The sequence below is a fragment of the Panthera onca genome, chromosome A1 (genome assembly GCF_046562875.1).
Source record: "Panthera onca isolate mPanOnc1 chromosome A1, mPanOnc1 haplotype 2, whole genome shotgun sequence".
NCBI classification, from domain to species: Eukaryota; Metazoa; Chordata; class Mammalia; order Carnivora; family Felidae; genus Panthera; species Panthera onca.
Window position 1 is genome coordinate 164,022,585 of NC_138339.1, and position 21,009 is coordinate 164,043,593.

A 21,009-nucleotide genomic window follows, 5' to 3' on the forward strand; every position below is an offset into this window, starting at 1 on the left:
ACACTCACCCCACACACCACACACATCACGTACAACACACACACAACATACCCCCCCACAATACACAACAAACACCAAACATAACACACACACAAGTACACGCAATAGACACAATACACACAACATACAACATGCACAACACATACACTCACATAAACCACACACCACACCACACATACAACACACACACACGCAACACCAATCATATGCATAAAGTAATTCCTTGATCCAAAGTAAGTTATCTTGTGGACAAAATTACATTGGTTTGTAATGTAACCTAATTTATTTGTATTTCTGTCATAAGCTATGTGTCTGCATCTGTCATGTTTCCACGTCCCCACCTCCTGCTGGGCTGTGTCTCCTGGAGAGTCTGCGGCAACAGAAGAAACCAGAAGGGTGACTGTTCCTAGGGTCAACTATTCCTCCTCTCTCAGCCCGGACCGGTCTCGGCCACACCTGCTGCTTCCACTGGCTGGCTGCTTCTTGACGTCCCCTGCTAGAAATTCTAAGACTCCAGATTCTGTCCCTTCTCCTAATTCAACTAGTTACCATTTCACTTCCATTTTCCCACTTGTAAAAATGCTCCCAATTGATCCCTCACCTGACACAGTCCCTCCTCCTTTCCTTTTTGTTTCCGTGTTTATTGTTTATGCCTTTGCACTAAAGTGACTTTTCTGCCGTTCTGTTGGACTTTGGGAAAGCGGGGATTGTTAATTACCTATGCCAACTCCTGCGCACCCAAACGCAAGTCTCTAAAATAAGTTCTAATTGTGGAAATGACAAAGGGGTCCAGGTAACAGTAATAAGAACCTTATTCCCTCTCATCTGAGATAAAGTTTTGTTTTTATTCCAATGTCTAAGTTTTTCACAATAGATGCACACAAAAACATGGACGGGCACATCTCCCCCCCCACCCCCACCCCAATGCCCTGCAGAGCTTCTGAGACCAACCAAGGAGAATCACATCTCAAATAAAATGATCTCAGATTCTTGGCAGTAGGAGTGCCCAGCATGATATATAGCCTGTTTAGGCAAAAATAATAATAACTTTCCACACAGATATAAATTGACTCTAAGCACGCATGACTTTGCATTTTAATCCCGCCACTACCAGGTGGAACCAACTTTTATTAAATAAACTTAAGCAATGGAAAGGAGAGTCAAGTTATTTAAAACTGAGCTGAGTCCCTACTCATCCGAACGAATAAGAAAACCATAGACTTAAATTTCTGATAGCATCCGGTTTTGCACCAGCCTTCAGACACCATGCAGGTGTTATCTTTAAAGCAGTATTTCCTGCAGGTGAATCTTTAAAGTAATATTTTCTGCCATATGTCAGGCTCTCAAAGGGTGAGGCGAATGACTGTCAGCGTTCCAAAGCTGCTGGGGCCACCACTCTTACTGAGACACCTCATGCCTTCCTTCCCCCCATCCCCCACTCCCTCTGCGAACGCACACCCCACTCAGCGACACAGAAAGTGGAGGTGAGCCCACAGCATTGGTTTGGGGGTGGGGAGGGCAGAAACGTCAATTTTTTTTTTTTAAAGATGAAAGATGATGGACTTGAACAAGGACTCTGGGCTCCTCCAACTCTAGCCCCAGAATGGAACTCTGCGAGGCATATACATTGTCATTGGGTGAATAAATAGACAAGTAAAGGGAAAAGAGCTCAGTCACAAGCCTGTGTATATACTCTGAAATAGTGCGTAGCATTGAAAAAAATGGGTTAAATCTAGATGCACTGACAGGCAAAGACTCTAAGACATATGGTTAAGTTAAAAAGTTAAACAAAATAATATATTTAATACATACGAGAAAAAGCCTAGAGGACTATGCATCAAGTATAATAGATGTTACCTCTGGGAGACAGAATGACCAAGGGGACCGTGTTTCATCAATACTTCCTGAATATTTCCAACAAGAGCTCATTCATGTATAACTTGTGTAGATGAAAAATAAAGCAAATGTTGGGGCGCCTGGATAGTTCAGTCGGTTAAGCGTCTGACTCTCCATTTCAGTTCAGTCATGATCCTGGGGTTCATTTGAGCCCCGTGTTAAGCTCTGTGCTGACAGTGTGGAGCCTGCTTGGGATTGTCTCTCCCTCTCTGCCCTTCTCTCTCTCTCTCTCTCTCTCTCTCTCTCCCACTCAAAATAAATAAACCTTAAAATAAATTAAAGCAAATGTTTCCAATTGCCAACTGATGTTTTTATGTTTTATGTACTTGTGGTAAGTTTTCATATTTTTATTCATCTTTTCAATTTCCTGCTTGCTCTTCATATTTTTTTACTTTACCTTTTTAATATTAATTTTTAGTAATTCCCATTTGTTCTTGATAACGTATTTTTACTGTAACAAGTAACATGTCTAATTTTTACCTTTTGATCTCACGTAATAAACACATCCTTATTAACAAAAGTTGAACTTACTATTTTCAATCTGCATACTTTTTAATTAACTGTTAGATTTTTCCATGTAAGTATTTTACCTCTGTATCAGTATTCATAAGGACTTGATTCTATTCTTTTGCGTGGGTATATTAAAATCCTACAACCCCCTATTTTTAGATATGTATGTTATATTCCAATTTTAAAAATAACAATTTTAAGACGTATAAATTTGGGTTTGATTAGTTCACGTTTTTAAAAGAGCTGTAGTAGTGCCAGCTACTATCCAGAAAAATTGCGCTAATTTAAATTTGTAGTATACAGGAATTCATTTCCCCCTGCCAATACAAGGAACCATTTTAGTATTTAAAAAAAAAATCTTTGCTATACAATAAGAGAGAAATAGAATCACGTTGTTTTAAGTATCATTCTTTAACTATAAGTAAAAAATGTTAATGTTTGTCTTTAATTCTGTAGTGCAGTACCTGTTCATGGGTATTCATTTTACCTACTGGGTATTCATCTTTCTTATTGATTTATAAGCTCTCTTTATATACTAAGGTTATTAGGTCTTTGCAACATATATTGAAATATTTTTTACCAGCCCATTATACACATTGTCTCTAAACTTTTTTTTGTCATAAGTGTGAGAAGAGACATGATTCATTTTCAGAAATACTAAATAAAAGCTGTGCTGTTCAGTTAACAGTAGGTTTACAACCTACTGGAAATATGTACAAAGCCCCCCCCCCCCCCCCACACACACACATACACAGTGGAGTCCCAAACCTTTAGACACTTCACTTCCTTGTTCTTCTTCCCCTCTCCATTTGGTGGGCTTATTTTCTCAGGCTTTGCAATGAGCATGTGCCATAGAATAAAGGGAGGAGGGAATGAAAGTCTCTGCATCACCTCGAGGAATGTACACTCCTTCAGTCAGACTACTTTTTGCCTTCCATGGGCATAGGCGACATCTGGGCCAGGCTGTAACCTCTGTAGCACTCAGCCAATGAGGAACCAGGGGAGGGACTTGCACGCTAGGAGATAAATTGTCTGCTGTTACTGCCCCCAGAGTGCCTGTTCGTCAGATACCTGCTCTTCCAAGAACATTAATGAAGGCACTCCACTGTGTTCGGAGTCTCCTTGTCCCTCCCTTGATTGGGTCAGTGGGCTTATTTCTCACACTAAGAAGCTTTAAGCTCGTGGAGTGCCTGGGTGGCTCGGTTGGTTAAGCTTCCGACTTCAGCTCAGGTCATGATCTCTTGGTTCGTGGGTTGGAGCCCCATGTTGGGCTCTGTGCCGATAGCTCAGAGCCTGGAGTCTGCTTCGGGTTTGGTGTCTCCCTCTCTCTGCCCCTCACCCCCCCTCAAAAATAGGTGAACACTAAAATAAATTAAAAAAAAAAAGGTGAAGCTTTAAGTTCTTACTTATTAAAATTAACATGTTCCCATATTGGTTTTTCCTTAGGGTCATGACTAAACAATCACCTAAAATACACATGTAATAAAATATAAATTCTTAAAGCACGAGCATAGTTTTGATTTTTACCTTTAAATATTTAAAATATAAATTAAAAAAGAGGAAAATGTATACCAGGATGCATAAAACATAAAAACATGAATTTTAAACATAAATTTAAAACTTTAATTCTCCTAGAATCATACATAATTTATATGCACACAGGTAAGACATGAGATTTATTTATTCCTCATATGGTTAGTTAATTATCCTGGTATTAATAAATAGCAATGCTCTATCTACTGTTTTGTACTGCTACTTTCATTATATACTAATTTTTTACATAAACAAGTTCACATCTGAGTATTCATTCACTCATTCTTTCCCGTATTCATCCAACTAATCTTTATTGAGCAAATACTATATTCTAGGCTCTGTTTTAGGCACAAGTGATACATCGCTGCATGAAATGGATGAGATCCCTGCCTTTTCTGGCTTCTGTTCAAGTAATAGGCACAGGCCATGAACAAATTGTGATAAGTAAGAAGAAGAGGAACAATGCCAAATAATGCAGCAGAGCAACCACGTGGAGAAGAAGACAGGACAGCTTTCTCAGCAAAAGTGGTCAGAGCAGGCCTGTGTGAAGAATGATAATTGAGCAGACACCTGAAAGTTGCGAAAGGAACATGAATAATGCAAGGGGTGCCCACAGGTAGTACAGAAAAGAACCTGTGAAAGTCTGGGGGTAGAACACAGCAAACGCAAAGGCACCGGGGCAGGAATAGGCTTGGTATTTGGGTGGGGGGAGCAAAAAGGCCAAAGCAGCTGGACAGAAATAAGTGAGCAGAAGTTCAGAGATTTAGATGGCGGTCTGTGCAGGCCACGGAATGAAGATTTGTAGCTAGGGAGGGTGGTCGGATTTCCATTGCTTGTGGAGCAGTGTGTGGAGGACTGAAACAGGCCAGTGAGGAGTCATCCAAGAGAGAGGGAGGCGGCCGTTCCCAGGAGGATCGGAAGGGATCAGACTCAAGGCGTGTAGCCACGTTCAAGCTTACAGGACTTGGTGATTCACCGGCCACAAGAGAAGAGAGATGGTAACTGAGGTGGTAAAAACTGGTGATGCGCAAAGTTCCAGGTAGGAACAGCCGGAGCCTTGTTTTAAATATGTTTGTTTTAAATAAGAAATTCTTTCTACCTGTCAAGTGGTGGCATTAAGTGGGCGTAGGACCTCCCTCAGGAGGAAAGTTCCAGCTGGAAATACAAGTTTGGGAGGGTCATTAGCATTCATGCGGTCTGCAGGGCCTCCAGGGGAGAAAGTGTAAATGAGAAGTTAGCTCAGAGGGTGGGGAAGGGAAGGGAAAGGCAGAGGACAGGCCAGTGCCAGAGGCCCGGGTGCAGTGCCCTGAAGCCCAGAAGGGAGAGTGTTTTAGGAAGGAGGGGAGGTCAGCTCTTTCAAAGCTGCTGCAGAAGGGTTCGAGTCAGTGACAGCATGGAGGAGGTGTTGCTGTGGAGGAGTTCTCAGTTGAAGAGAATAGGGGTGAAGACACCAGAAATAGTGAAAACAGGCATCTGCAGAAGTGCCTGGAGAAGTACATCCCTAGAGTCAGGAGCTTTTTTTGTCTTGAATGGGGGCTAATTCATCATGTTTGTACACTGATGAACTAACCCGGGAGAAAGAAGAAATTAACCAAGTGGATGACAGGGGATGAGGCAGGAATGAGAGAATGGGATCTGGACCCATCTGGGGCTGAGCTCTGTGCAGGGCAAGGACACGTCTTCCTTTTCTATTCTACCCCATTCACCTGTGGCTCTCACGTTGGCCTAAACCCACTTAGTTCTAGAATTCGATGGAACATTTGAATGTCTGGTAGAGCAGGGGACATCTTGCTAATGTTATTTTTAGTCCTTATTTTATTAAAAAAATTTTTTTTGCTGTTTATTTATTTTGAGTGAGAGAGAGAAAGCATGAGTTTCCCAGCACGTTGCCCAGGGGAGGGGCAGGGAGAGAGGAAGAGAATCCCAAGCAGACTCCACACAGCGCAGAGCCCAACGTAGGGCTCAAACTCATGAGCCGTGAGATCATGACCTGAGCTGAACCAAGAGTCAGACACTTAACTGACTGAGCCACCCAGGTGCCCCTTTAGTCCCTACTTTAAAAACTAACACATACAGGGGCGCCTGGGTGGCTCGGTCTGTTGAGCATCCAACTTCAGCTCATGCATGTCACGTTCTCACAGTTCGTGAGGTCGAACCCCGTGTGGGGCTCTGTGCTGACAGCTTGGAGCCTGGAGCCTGCTTACAATTCTCTGTCTCCCTCTCTCTCTGCCCTTCCCCTGATTGCACTCTGTTACTGTCACTCTCAAAAATAAAAACATTTTGAAAATTTTAAAAAAACACTTTAAAAACAAACACATGTATTTCCAGCTGGCCTCAGTTTCATTTTTATTTGTATCAAGTTCATTTCATCTGAAGTGATCATACATTCATATGGTTCAAACTACAAACGTTACAAGAGGCATACCGATGACAAAAAGTCTCCCTTTTGCCAAAGGCCCACAATGTCACCATCTCTCGAATGTTATTTCAGAAATATGTTATATACATACACAAACACATTTACATTTCTTCTTTCCTTTTTCCCTTTTTTATACAATCAGTGACATAGAGCTCCGCCTGTTGGCTTTTTTTTTTTTCACTGAAAATATATCAGAGATTATTTAATACCAGTAACTAAGGAACATTCTCATTCTTAAACAAAGGGAAAAGTCTCTATGAAGAAAGACCCCATAAGAGAAACACAAGACTGTAAGTAATGGCAAGACTAAACAAAAACACAAATAAATGAATCATACAGAAATGAAGATCACTTGAAAGGCAAACAAGGGACAAGAGATAATAAAAACATAGAGAAACAGAGATAGGAAGGAGAAAAGTGAACAAAGAATGGAAATTAAAAGTTTAGAAGGATCAGAGAGAAGATAAGAGATGAAAAACTACAACAGAAAACAACATCTGAGCGGCTAGAATCTCCCTATTCATAATGACAATAATAACAGCAACCGTAAAATGAGACATATATTTCAATACATAATAAAAAAAAATTTTCCAATGTAAAAGAATGCACAATTCCAAATGAGAAAAGCATCCACTACGTCTGAGAAATTGATGAGAATCTTCAAGGAACATACACATCCTAGTGAGGTGACCTGGCCTTAAGGATGAAGTCAGATTCCTTGGGCGGCGGGTTGGTAAAACAATCAGTGTGGCTTTTGATTTCTTTCCAGCAATGGTCAACCCCAGAAAACAATGTGGAAGTAACTCTGAGATTAAAAATAGAGGAACAACAAAAACAGCCCAGGACACAAGGATTTTATCTCCAACCAAGCTGTCTTTCAAAGACATAAGCGACAGGCATTTTTGAAGTACACAGACTCAGAGACCATGAGTCCCACGAGACGTTCTGAGGAACTCTCAGAGGATGAACTTCAGTCCACCCAAAGCACTGCCACAAGGCTGGCTCTGTAGGCAGCCGCGGTGATAAAGGGTGAGGACAGGAATGTGCATGCCTTGCACACGGATGGGGAGGTCACAGGACCACAGGCCAGGCGGGATCAGAAGTGGAAGGAGAGGGAATCCCTGGACGATCACTGGGAGTCTGCATAAGCAGACCATACTGCTCAAATCTAAATACTGAAAAATACATAATGATTGCCACAATCAGATTATAGAAAAAAAAGGGGGAGGGGGAAGATTCTAATGTCATCTATGCCGCCTAAAAAATGAAGGAGTAAAAGTATAGGTAACGTTATATTTATAAAAGTAGCCAATAAAATGGGACTATATACCTTAAATACAAAGACTCTATATACAAAAAGCAAAGAAAACAAATCACATAGTGAAAGACTTTTAAAAAATACACTAGAAACTGGAGTACAACATCAAGTAAAGGGACAGAGATAATACCAAACGTATCTGTTAATCATTAAATGAAAATAGGATTAAATCACTTATTAAAAGAGAAAGATCTTCATATTTTATCACAAAGCAAAATCCAACTCTATGCTGTGCACAAAAGGCACACCCCATAAAAGTGATTCAGTTCAGGTAAAGAGATAAGCAAAGTACAACGAAGCAAATCCAGAAAAAACAACAACAACCAAAAAAAAAAAAACACAAAAAAACCCCTGAGCTCTTGATATGTAACACAGAGTAGAATCCTGCCCCCAAACCATTAGAAATAACATGAAGGACATTAAATACCCAGCAGCAATATTCACAGGGAGAGATTTTAATTCACCTGTAAGCAGATAACAGATTCAGGAGACAACAATAGCCATCAATAAACAAAAGACACAGTAGTGTCAATAAACTGGGAGGAAGTATTTTCAGTCAGTCTGGGATGAAGGAAGGACCGAGTTTTCTGATATGAAAGAGTTCCTAGAAATTGAGGGAAGAAACAAAAACTTGATTTACACACACGCACACACACGCACACACACACACACACACACACACACACACACACACACAGGATATAGACTGCTCACAGACTGCTCATCATATGCGAACAACCCTTACACATACGAAAGAATGCTCACCCTCACCCATGAGAACAAGAACTATGAAAATTATACCGAGATGTACATTTTCCCACCAAACAGCAAACAGATTCCCGACTTTTGCCATATGCCATGCGGGAAAGGGATTGTCTTGCAGAGCTGGTGGGATGATCCCAATGTCCCAGGCGGAGGAGGCCACTTTGGCAAATCCAAAGGGATTTCTGTGCTGTCCCTAAAGTATAATCAGGAGGCCCCCACAGTTCAGGGCTGTGGCAAGAACTACCTTGGCGTGCAAGAAAAACAGGAAGGCTATGTCGTTAGTGTTAGGAGATTTAGGAAATAAAAATACAGGTCATCCTGTTAAATCTGAATTTCAGATAAACAACGTATTTTTTTAGTATAGTAAAACCCTGGTTTGCAAGCCTAATGCATTCCAGAAGCATGCTTGTAATACAAAGCATTTGTATATCAAAGCAGATTTCCCTGTAAGAAATAATGGAACACTCAGATGATTCATTCCACAACCCAAAAATATTCATGTAAAAATGATTACAATACTAGGGCTGGTGGCTTAGTCCATTAAGTGTCCGACTTCGGCTCAGGTCATGATCTCACAGTTCCTGAGTTCGAGGCCCACTTCAGGCTCTGTGCTGACAGCTTGGAGCCTGGAGCCTGCTACAGATTCTGTGTCTCCCTCTCTCTGTGCCCCTCTCCCACTCGCTCTCTCTCTCTCTGTCTCAAAAATAAATAAACATTAAAAAAATTTTTTAAAATGATTACAATACTGTAATATACAATAATAAAGAGAATACAAAATATAAAGAAAAATAAACAAATTAAGCGGCACTTCCCTTTGAAAACCCTTACGGCTGGTGCGAGGGAGACAAGAGAGAGGAGGGTTATTGTGTAGAGAGGCTTTCACTATCACTAATGGAATCACTGCTGTCGATTGGCCCATGGAATCTTTTTCTGCATGGGGGCCATTGTATATGCTACGGTACAGTATTCACAAACCATTGTCATGTACTGTATTTAATGTAAGTGGCAATAAGGCAGCAGAGGAAAGGGCAGCCTGACCTAGAACAGAGCAAAGCATTCCTAAGCTCATTCTTGCACGGAAAAGCAAAGGACTGTCCCTAGGTGCTCTGAAGTGACCAAAAATACACCAGTGCCAGGTGTGGACACCTTCGAACGTCCTGAAAAATCACTGATTTCTGCCAAACGCTGTGGCCTGAGACCAAGCATGAGAGACGATCACCCACAATCCCAGAGAGAGAGAGAGAGAGAGAGAGAGAGAGAGAGAGAGAGAGAAGAACCACGGGCTCAGTTGTGATCATGTGACTTTCGACGTCACGTATGACTCCTATTGCAAGACATCCCTCGTTTATCAAGTTAAAATGTATTAGAAATGTTTGCTCGTCTTGTGGAACCCTCGCAGAACAAGTTACTCGCGATCCCAGGTCTTACTGTATTTGTGACATCCTCCCAGCTTGTCCGGTTGGAGGTCTGTCTGTGCCAATATGCTTCGTGTAGCACTTCAGTGAGCCAGGCCTCCCCCCCAGCCCTGACCGCTTTCTAGTTTGATAACCACACCAACTCTGCTTCACGGGCTCACAGCCTTAGATCTCTGGCAGAAAGAGGCCTCCACGGTGAGGGGTGGGCCTGAGCAGACCCCTCAAAGGGAGTCTAAGGAGATTCCGTGGCTACGGTTGCTGCATGAAGAGCAAAGGAGGCCAAGAAGCGGCCTCCAGCACTTGCAGTACCCGGCAGCTTTGTCTGCTAGTAATCACAATAGGAAAGAAGTGGGTAGAAGGACTGAGATCAGATCAGACGTGTTTTCTGCCTCTTTCTGCCCTGGACAGCTCTAGGCGGCAGAACAACAGCCTCCTCCCAGAGGAACGTCTGAGGAATTCAAACCACGACCTCTAAGGTTTCGATGGTGAAGCTGTAGGAAGAAGCAGAAAATCGCAGCTCTGCGAAGGGGTGGTGGCCTCTGGGGCGCTTCCTTGCGGAGTTGAGGAGGGAGGAACGCGAGCGCCAGGCAGGCGCGGTGTCTTGGCACCGCTCAGGCAGAAACTGTGCTGAACGTCCTCAGCTAAAATGCAGGGCCAATTTCATTGCACGTTGTGTGAAACGTGGGTTACTCGTAAAGGGTATTGCGACAATTTGTATGAGATACCTGACCACTCCTCAGACCCTGGTCAAGAGGGGGAGAATCATCTCCTCACCTTACATCTGGGCTGCCCTGGGTGACTTGTAACCAACAGCATGTGGCATTTGGTGTGCAGCACAGCTCATGAAGGCAGGAGAGAAAAGGCTGGCTGGTTTCGCCCTTCATTCTTGGGTCGCTCCCATTGGGGCACCGAGCTGGCATGAGGCCGCCATGTTGTGAGGAAGCCTGGGCCACACGAAGAGGCCACATGTAGGTGATACAGCCGACAGCTTCCAGGCAGCCACCAGCACCCACATTTTTTTTCCTACTACTAACAATTTTTAGAGGGGAGTGAAGAAGGAAAACTCATTCCCGGTCTCCTTGATCTTCGCTAGAGGCCAGATAAAGCCAAAATGCTGTACTTGTTTTGGGAAGATCATGAAATAAAACCTGGCGTTGAATTTTAACTTCCTGCAGCTCAGACTCTTTGGGGGAACAAATAGAAACAAACCCGAAGATTTGTCTTTTTTAACTGTCACAACGTCGTCAGATGATAAACACTTGATCCAGTTCTCAAGTAAATATCTAGGCAATTAAATACACGTGGACAAGACTTTTCCTGTGGAGAAGATTTTGTCGGGCTTGGAAAATACAGCTTTGCTCCAAAAAGTATTTGAGGAGAAAAGCAAACCAGGGGCTTCTCTGCTCTAACATACAATATAGCTGATTTACTTTCATGATGTAAACGCCATTATTTTTTTTCGGATTCTCTCAAGCAAAATGAACAGCAAAGTAGGACAAGGGCTGGGGAAGGTCTAAAGTGTTCTCAGCATGGGGTGCCTGGGTGGCTCAGTCAGGTGAGCATCCGACTTCAGCTCGGGACCGCGATCTTGATCTCGCGGTCCGTGAGTTCGAGCCCCGCATCGGGCTCAGAGCCTGGAGCCTGTTTCAGATTCTGTGTCTCCCTCTCTCTCTGACCCTCCCCCATTCATGTTCTGTCTCTCTCTGTCTCAAAAATAAGTAAACTTTAGAAAAAAAATTTTTTAAAGTGTTCTCAGCAACCACCAAACCTTCCCGACGACCATCCATTCAGAAACATGGAACACCGAGGTGTTGTATTGTTTCTACTAGTTTCTAGGATTACTCCAGCAAATGACCTCAAGCTTGGAAGCTTAACCAATGGAGCCACCAAGGTGCCCTGAACAATATTTTCTTCAATTAAAAAAAAATTTTTTTGAGATATTCAATGTGCCCTAAGAGTTAACATTTTACTACCAGCCTATTGCTAGTTAACCAGTTTCTTTTGGGGTAGTTTAAAAATGGCCTACTCTTGTCCCTTCTCTCTTGTTTCCATCTAAAGTTGTGAAATTAAATGTAAACTCAGCTGTTTTACTGAAGGGCCTTTATAGTGTCGGGGGCGGGGGGAGGTTAGTATTTATTGGCAGATTATTATGCCCCAAGGACCGTGCTAAGTGCCCCTCACACTTCACTGTGCTTCTGAGTCATCTAGAGATTTGGTTTAAATGCAAACTCCAGCTCGAGTGGTCTGGGCTGGGGCTTGACTTTAGCATTTTTCATGAGGTGATGCCCAGGCTGCTTGTGTGGGGCCACACTTGTCCCAGTTAATGTCCACTTACAGATAAGTACTCTGAGACTGAGGGGTGACAGAGCTCTTGTACACCTTTGCAGCCAGTCAGTATTTGAATCCAAGTTCTTCAGACGACAAAAGAGGTAGCAAAGGGATGTCTCACGGTTAATTATCTTGCCATCCCCACAACCACAGCCCTCTGTTTAGATCCCTGTTTAGGACACTGCTGTGAGGTGAACTGTGTTTCCCAAAGACGTGCTCAAGTCCTGACCCCTGGTACCCATGAATGTGACCTTATTTGGAAATAGGGTCCTGGGGCACCTGCGTGGCTCAGTTGGTTAAGCATCCGGGTCTTGGTTTTGGCTCGTGTCATGATGTCATCATAGTTCGTGAGTTCGAGCCCCACATGGGTACCTGGGTGGCTCCACTGGCTAAGTTTCCAACTCTTAATCTCAGCCCAGGTCATGATTTCATGGGTTCGTGAACCCTGTGTCATGCTCTGTGCTAACAGTGTGTAGCCTGCTTGAGATTCTCTCTCCCTCTCTCTCTGTCCCTCCCCCACTCACACTCATTTTCTCTCTCTCTGAAAAATAAACATAAAAAATATATTGTTCACATTAAATGGGAGAAAGAAATCCAGAGAGGGGAGAGAGTGCAGATACATTTCTAAGATTGTGTTATCTGAAAGAAACAATGAATTTGGAGAATACTGGTATGCAATTCTTGTGAGAATTTAAAAAATTATTTAAATGTGTAAACAAACAAAAAAAAACCCAAAAGCTTGGAAGTCATGTCTCTCTCCCTCAGAACAATGACTTTTCTTACATTTACCAGAGAAACGAGGTCACGGGATAAACCACTACCCTGAAAACTAGAGGGACAGGTGAAGACAGAGACCGCAAAACAGCTGACCTGAACCAGAAGCCGCTGAAGCCAGAACAGGCAGGGACATGCCCGTGCCTCAGAAACTGCTGGAAGCTGAGGATGGATTAACCTGAAAGTTAAGAGCTCCTGAAGGCCCAGCGTAAGTAAGGATCCCCCACATTTTCACAGAGTTCTACCTTCGGGACTTCCAGTAGGTTCTTACGGTGAAGATAGGAGAAAAATCCCTTCCTGTCTGGCTGGGGGTGGGGGGTGGGGAGAGCAGCCATTTTGAAATACGTCACAACAAACACCTACGCAGCAAGAGAAAAAACTTCCCTAGAGCCTTCCAGGGGAAAGGAATGTTAGCCAACTCCAGCCCCCTCTAGCCTTCCTGCCTTACCTCAGGGTTAGGAAAATAAGCTGAGAAACTCTTACGAAGGTCATGGCCCAGGGGTAGGACTCACTAAAACACTAAGGACCTAATTACAGGATTATACAATGATTCCCCTCCCACTCCCTTACCACCAAATCAATAGGCTCCTTGTATAATAAGGGGGTTACAGCTAAAAGAACTGCAAGACTTTACCCAGGAAGGAGCTCCTAGGGAAACCCAAAGAAAATGGAGAGACAAAAACCAGGACACTCAAGTAAACTGAAGTCTCTGATACCCAAACACAGTAAACACAGCCTGACTCTCAGCCACAAAAAAATAACCTTCACACCAAAGGCCGATCTACTCAATTCCTATCACCCAATACAACACATCTAACTTTACTTATTTTTATTATTTTTTTAAATATTTACTTATTTTTGAGAGAGAGAAAGAGCACAAGCTAGGAAGAAGCAGAGAGAGAGGGAGACACAGAATCTGAAGCAGGCTCCAGACTCTGAACTGTCAGCACAGGGCCTGATACAGAGCTCGAACTCACAAACTGCAAGATCATGACCTGAGCCAAAGTTGGACACTTAACCAACTGAGGCACCTAGGTGCCCCATATCTACATTTTAACAAAATATTACAAGGCCTGCCAAAAGGCAAGAAAAGCCCAAAATCTGAAGAGACAAGGCAAGTATCAGAACCAGAATCAGATATGGCAGAGATGTTGGAATTATCATATTGAGAATTTAAAATAATCACAATAAAGATGCTAAACATTCTGATAAAAAAAAAGTAGATAACATTCAAGAACAGATGAGTAATGGAAGCAGAGAGATGGAACTTGAAAACCTCAAAGGTAACCTGAAAAATCAAAACAAGTGCAACAAATGAAAAATGCTTTTTAAAAAATATTTTCTTTTATTTTTTGAGAGAGAGACACAAAGCACAAGCAAGAGAGGGACAGAGAGAGACAGAGACAGGCTCCAGGCTCCGAGCTGTCAGCACAGAGCCCGACACAGGGCTTAAACCCACAAGCTGTGATATCATGACCTGAGTGGAAGTCAAATGCCTAACCAACTGAGCCACCCAGGTACCCTAAAAATGTTTCTAATAGGCTCAGAAGTAGACTAGGTACAGGTGAAGAAGAATCAGTGAGCTTGAAGATCTGTCAATAGAAACTTCCCAGTGAAATGAAAGAGAAAAAAGAATGAAAAAAAAATTGAACAGAATATTTAATAACTGTGGGACAATTACAACAGATGTAACGTAAGTTAATGGGAATTCCAGAAGGAGAAGCATGAGAGGGAAAGCAGAAAAAATATTTGAAATAACATTGACTTAGAATTTTCCAATATTACTGAAAGAAATTAAACCATGGATTCTAGAAGCTCAAAAAAATACCAAGTCTGATAAATACCAAAAAATCTACACCTAGGCACATTGTACTCACACTGCAGAAAACCAAAGACTAAGACAAAAATTTGAAAGAAGAGAGAGGAAAAAAAAAAGATACCTTACATACAGAACAAGTATTACATCAGATTTCTCATCAGTAACCATGTAAGCAAGAGAGTGGAAAGAAATATTCAGAATTTTGAAAGGAAAAAAACAAAACAAAACAAAAACACCAACCCAGAATTTTGTACCCAGCAAAGTTATCCTTCCAAGTTACATAAAGGAAAAATAAAGACTTTCTCAGATAAAACCTGAGGGCAGTTGTCACTGGTAGACCCCACACTGAAAGAAATGGGAAAAGTTCTTCCAAAGAGAAGGATAAAAAGGATAAAGGGATCAGAAACTCAGATCTATGTAAAGAAAGAGTCAGAGAAGGAATAAATGAAGACTCTGAGGTTGTCCTCGGAAGCTCTTCCTGCCAACAGTGTTGAATTTGAACTGAACCCCATGCTTCTGGAAAACAGCAAAGAATAAGAGATACCCCACCCGTACTTTGACTTCTGGAAGATAATACCGCAAAGAACCCCTCCTCCACGTATGACTTAGGTAAGACTCACAGGAACTCCCTTTTGATTACCCAGGACGACTCCAGACACAGACCCTCCAAATTCCCATTCTTTGCCTCATAAATGAACTGAATTATTTTGTCCCCACTGATCAACAGGAACAAAATGCTTGTTTATCAAACCTTGGTTGAGCTTCTCTCCTGCCCCCAGGTGCTTGAACATCGGCCCACCCTCAGCCTGAGCCCGTTGACAACCCCTCCTGAGAACTAGGCTGACCTCAGAGGAAAACATTCCCTGATGTACTATCCTATCATGCTCCCCCTTTCATTCACTCCCCCACACCTGGATCTTTCTCACCTTGTTTACCCCTCTTTATCAAAGACAACCCCTGTTTGCCTAATTCTGGAGACACTTGCAGATGTTATGGTCATGACAGTGTCCCCATTTCCATAGTCTCCATCCCCCTATTGCAACAGCTTCATCCCCCTCATGCTACACCCTACCCCTTGTGATAATCGTTTTGAATAAAGTCTCTCTTAAGCCCAGACTTGTTTCTAATTCGACATGAAATTTGGCTTCTGCTTTGCACTGGCTCCACATCAGAGCCTGCCAAGCTCACTCTCCCATCCCTAAGAGATCAGCTCTAGTCCCGTCCAGTCTGAGCAAGTTTCTGGAAGAGGCTCCCTTTGCTCTTCTGTGCTTACAACACCAAGAGCTTTGGCTGTCTTGCTCTTCACGCATTTGAACCAAAAGACACAGATCTCTGCATCTGTTGCTGTGCTCTATCTGTATGTACTCTAACAGTCTGAAGGGTTTTTTTTTTCTTTCTTTCTTTCTGAGTAAAAAATTCCTTACCTGTTTCTTAGGCAAACATTGGATTTTCTTTTTTTCACAGAAGCACGCTTAAAATTTTACAATTAACCTTGCCTAGCATAGGGCCTCCTGGCAATACTTTGAGGTGGAGAATGGGAGTAACATTTGCTAGGGAAAAAAACAGGCTGTATGTTTTGTAGAGAACTGAACATATTTAATTAAATCAAAAAATAGTTTTTGGAAGTGAGTGTTGCTGATTTTATTATCAGGGCTGTGATGAAATCGGCTTGCTCTACATTCAAATTATGGAATATCCTGTAATTTTGGATGTCTCAAGCAGTTTTAAAAGAGGCCATGTTTTCAGGTTGCCAGGAAAACCAGACAATGCATATCCCATGTTTATTTAGTCATTCAGATTATGTTTTGTTAAATGCCTCCCATACGACAGGTAGTATGGCCACAACGAGAAAACAGCAGCAAACAAATCAGACATGGTTCCCTCCTGAGAAGCTCACTAAATCACTTTTTATATTACAAATCTGACAAGTTCTGTCAAGGAGGACTAACCCGCCACGGGGTAAGGAGTTGAGTGGGGCAGGGAGGGATGAGTATGGCTGGGGTGTCAGACAGCTCCAGGCAAAGAAAACCACTCTGTTGTTAAGTGAGTGATGGAGAGATTCGCACCTGGTGCCCAAGGGCTCCACCTATACGGTGAGCATAGGTATGAATCTATGAGCAACTAGTACAGTATTTGGCGTGAACTAAACACTCGATATTTAGGGCGGGAATAAATGATCGTCATCAGCACATTACAGGATACACCTCAAATTTTAAAAGCTGTCCAAAGAAATTGAGGATTACTCATTTAAGAATTAGGGAACCTGGGTAGTTTAGTCGGTTAAGCGTCTGACTTCGGCTCAGGTCGTTATCTCACTGTTTGTGGGTTCGAGCCCTGCGTTGGGCTCTATGCTGACAGCTCAGAGCCGGAAGTCTGCTTTGGATTCTATGTCTCCCTCCCTCTCTATCCCTTCCCTCCTTTCTCTCTCTCTCCCTCTTCTCTCTCTCTCTCTCAAAAATAAACATTAAACAAAATAAGAATAAAAGAATTAGGAGGAGAGATATATTCAGGCATCTCCTTGGTATTTTTTGCTTAAACTAGGAGATTGTGCTTCAGAATGATCTGTTTTTGAAGGATCTGTTATTTACATTTGGCTATTGTAATTATTCCAAGATGAACTGAGGAAACATTTTGGGAGAAGGGAATGGAGAAGGTGGGCATTTGGAAATTTAAACAGAATGTGAAAGCAAAACACATAAAACCAAAATCACACTCAAAGTAAAAACCACTCAAATCTTCATCATTCAACATGTATTTGGTGTACATTTATTGCGGTTAGCATGCTAACCCGTGGGTGTCACTGAACACAAAATGGCAAACGGCCCTAGAATTTGGATTCCAGTGCAGGAGAGAATCAATAAATAAGTAAGTATATAAGAAAACAAAGTAAGTTCTGGGAGCTTGAAATACTGCGACTTTGATAATTATACTATAAAGTGAGGGGTGAAATATATGTGTCCCTCATTTCTTTGCTGCACCCTCAGAGAAAATCCCTAGTGATTTGGGGCAGGGAGGGCGGTCTTGGATGCACTTTTGTTTCTAGGGGTTTTTTTTTTTTGCTCCCCCAGGGGCAGCAAAAAGACATGGCTTGAGTGGGATATATATCATCTTCCTTTAACAGTTCCAGAAGTTACCTTTAAGCCAACCCCAGAATACATGTCATCTAAACAAAATAGATAATGTGCTTTGCAAGCAACCAGCCTAAATTCCCAGATTATTCCTCCAATTCCAGACCCTTCTATGTAATTTGTAGCTATCATTCACACAGAGAAATATAAGCAAACAACTGTGTTTGGGAAAAAAAAAATAAGATGGCAACCTGCACATTCTTCTACAACTTTCCTTTTCACCCACCAGCCGTAAGTATACCGAGAACACATATGCAAGTCAGTCCACATAAATCTGTGTTGTGCTACGTTTGTGGATGTACTACAGACTTTTCAACCTTTAATATTTGATTGTTGTCAATTGTCTGACATCCAAACAATGCCCCAGTGAGTATTCTTATACATCATCATACCATATATACTGTGCTGTTGTATCCGTAAGACAAATTCTCGGAAGTGAGATTGTCAGCTTACGGGATGTAAAAACTTAAAATGCTGATAGGCAAGGCCAAATCAACCCTTTGCCGTAACACTTTATTAGTAATTTTTAAAATAATTGTTAACCTAAAAGGAAAATACACACACAAATGATTATTATTTAAATATGCATTTCCTAGTTTATTAGTGAGGTTTAGATTCTTTTTTCCGTTTTTTTTTTTTCAATCAGTTGTATTTCCTTTGTGAATTGCAGATGTATATTCTTTGCTCATTTTTCTATTGGGTTGTCTTTCTCTTATTGATGATTAGAAACCCCCTTTTTTTTAGAAACTCTTTCTATAGTAGAGATATTAATGCCTTGTATGCTAAATATTGCAAATATTTTCCCCCAAAGTTTTGTCTTTTATTTACATAGACAAATATATTAACCTGCTCGTTTGTACCAGTGCTTCTCAAACTGTGGTTGGTGGAACACCTACAAGAGAATCACATGGAGTCCTAGTTAAAAATGGGGGTACTGGGGCCCAAGCACTGTACGAGAATTTCTGGCATGACACAGGATTTTGTGTGTCTTATCAAATCTCCAAGTGGTATAACCACTGGCTCGGGGTCTCTTATTTTTATGTCTTACATGATTATAAAAAAAGCATATGCTCTTGAATATAGATTTCAATCCATCTTAAATTTACTTTTGTTCCTGTTACGATGCCACAAATTTTTTAATTAACTGTCTCTATTTTTTTTAATGTTCATTTATTTATTTTTTGAGAGAGAGAGAGCGTGCACAGAAGCAGAGTAGGGGTAGAAAGAGAGAGACACAGAATCCAAAGCGAGCTCCAGGCTCTGAGCTGTCAGCACAAAACCTGAGGCGGGCCTTGAACTCACAAACTGTGAGATCGTGACCTAAGCCAAAGTCAGATGTTTAACTGACTGAGCCACCCAGGTGCCCCAACTGTATATTATTTTTAAGTGTCTCTACTTTCATCATAGGAACAGCATTTAATAAACCATTCTTTTTCCACTAAAACATCGTCTTTATCATTTACTGTAGAGTTTCTCACATTCCTGTAGTTTTTGAAAGAAACATCTTACATTTTTTTCTAAAATATTATGTGTTTATAAAGAATTCACAACATGTAGAAAAACACTTAGGAGAAGTTTTTAAAAATCCAACCTGTAGTACGTTGACTAGTGTCCCCCAAAATTCATGTCCACCCCAGACACAGGGTCTTACTTGGATATAGGGTCTTTGTAGTTATAATTAAGATGAGGTCATACTGGATTAGGATGGGTCCAAACTCAATCATTGGTGCCCTTATAGAAGACAGACACACAGTCAATACCATGTGAAGACAGCAACAATGATCGGAAGCCAAGGCATGCCACGTTTTGCCAGTAACCACTGGAAGTTGAGAAGCACAGAACAGATTCTCCTCCAGAGATCTCAAAAGAACCAAGCTTGCCAACTACCTTGATTTTGGACTTTTGGACCCCAGCACTGTTAAGTGAATAAGTTTCTTTTGTTTCATGCCATGAGTTTGTGGTGCTCTACAAAACCAATGTATCAATGAATCAGAAATAACTATCTTTGGGGCACCTGGGTGGCTCACTCGTTGGGCGACCAACTTCACCTCAGGCCATGATCTCACGGTTTGTGAGTTCGAGCCCCGCCTCAGGCTCTGTGCTGACAGATCAGGCCATGATCTCACAGTTTGTGAGTTCGAGCCCCGCCTCAGGCTCTGTGCTGACAGAGTCTGGAGCCTGCTTCGGATTCTTGTGCCCCTCCCCCACTTGTGCTCTGTCTCTCTATCAAAAATAAATAAATGTAAAAAAAAATTAAAAAAAAAGAAATAACTATCTTTAGCATTAGATGGGCATCATCTCAGGGGTGTGTGTGTGTGTGTGTGTGTGTGTGTGTACAGACTAGATTGACAGGAATATCTACATTATAACAGGGGTAATTCTATACAATCTAGATTATTAAGTGTTTTTACTCGAATGTATCTCAAGAAAAATAATACATCTTCCCTTCTATTCTGATTATTTTCCTATTGCTGTGCCAATACCTTGGCGTTCCGTTTATTTTAATCTTTTATAGGGCAAATGCTTACTACTCTTTTTTTAAAGGGCTTCCTGATAACTCACAACTAGGTGATCTTCTGTATAAAATTTGAAATTATTTAGTTAGTTCTAACACATTCCCAAGAGTACTTGGGACTCTGACGGGAATTGCGCTAATTTTGTAATTTAACTTGGAAAGAATTGGCATGCTTTTGAGACTGACTTGTCATCCAAAGATATGGCATATGTTGTTCATTTACTCAGGTCTTGTTTCTGCCTTTCAGCAAAGGTTGAGGGATTTCAGCAGGAGGATCTTGTAACTTGTTAATGTTTATTCTTAAGTACTTTTTGTTGTTGTTGCCACCGTGGGTCTTACCCGTGATGTGCAAGGGCTTCGCACCACACACACACACACACACACACACCTGCTCTGCCACCTGCTAGCTGTGCCGTCTGGGCAGCTAAGGTCTTTTTACCTGATGGACCTCAGCGTCCCCACCCCCCAAATGAGAATGGACCACCAGTTCACAAAACGCATATCAAGCACTGGCTTCCACGCATCAAAGCCCACGTCATCTCCCGTAAGCCTCACAACCATTTGGTGAAGTGTGGGTACTGTCACTGTA

The 21,009-nt window shown here is 41.9% G+C and overlaps 1 long non-coding RNA gene across 2 annotated transcripts in view; it reads right to left on the reverse strand.

The window, feature by feature from the left end:
- Nucleotides 1-21,009, reverse strand: part of LOC132681849 (uncharacterized) — a 93,925-nt gene that overhangs the window by 72,635 nt on the left and 281 nt on the right. The gene's annotated exons all lie outside the window — the stretch shown is intronic.